This window comes from Orycteropus afer, unplaced genomic scaffold (genome assembly GCF_000298275.1).
Source record: "Orycteropus afer afer isolate SDZICR_OR568_19922 unplaced genomic scaffold, OryAfe1.0 scaffold00964, whole genome shotgun sequence".
In the NCBI taxonomy this organism is placed as follows: domain Eukaryota; kingdom Metazoa; phylum Chordata; class Mammalia; order Tubulidentata; family Orycteropodidae; genus Orycteropus; species Orycteropus afer.
Genome location: NW_006922551.1, coordinates 41,320 through 42,277, shown reverse-complemented (window position 1 = coordinate 42,277; position 958 = coordinate 41,320).

Sequence of the window (958 nt, the reverse complement as noted above, 5' to 3'; positions counted from 1 at the left end):
TCCCTTGATCCCAAAGGTTTATTTAGTATCTTTCCATAATAGTAAGATGTCAGCTTATTACTTATATTCTTTAAGTTTTTATTTTAATTAGACTTCAGTCTTAGATCAGTTTTATTTTTACTGAAAAATTTTTCAGAAAGTACAGAGAGTTCTTATCCATGCTTCCTATCCATGCACAATGTTTATACTATTATTAACAACTCACATTCCTGTGGTTTGATTTTTACAATTAATGAACTTATGTTGATACATTATTATTAACTGAGATTCATAATTTACATTAAGGTTTACAATATGTGTTGTACAGATCTATTGATTTGATAGCTGTATAATTTCCCGTGTCCACCATTATAGCATCAGACAGAAAAATTTCCTTGTCCCCAAAATACTCTGTGCTTGACTTGTTCATCTTTCCTTTCCCCTGGCAACTAAAGATTATTTCAGTCTATAGTTATTCCCTTTTTGGAATGTTATTTACTTGCAATGATTCAGTTTGTAGCTTTTTCAGTATATGGCTTTTTCAGAATTGCCTCTTTCACTTAGTAATATGTATTTAAGGATATTCTGTGATTTTCATGGTTTTATAGCTGTATATATATTTATATGCTACATTTTTTGCACTAAATATTGTATCATTAGAATTTACCCATGGCATACTAAGTTTTTTCATAGTCTTAAAGAAAGGAGTTACATTTAGAAACTATTGAAAAAACAGTTGAAAATGAATTGTGGCCTCAACAAAAAGAATGGTGGTAGAAATGGAAATATACGCCAGATTTGAAAGATAATTAACAAAAAAAAAAAAAAAAAACACCCAAATTCATAGCCATGGAGTCAAATGTGCAATATAGCATTCTGAAAAAGGTTTACGGGGCAGTAAATCTTTACACAGCAGCTGGTAGGTTTGAACTACCAATCGTCTAGTTAGCCAGTAAATGGACTGTGCCACAAGAGCTCA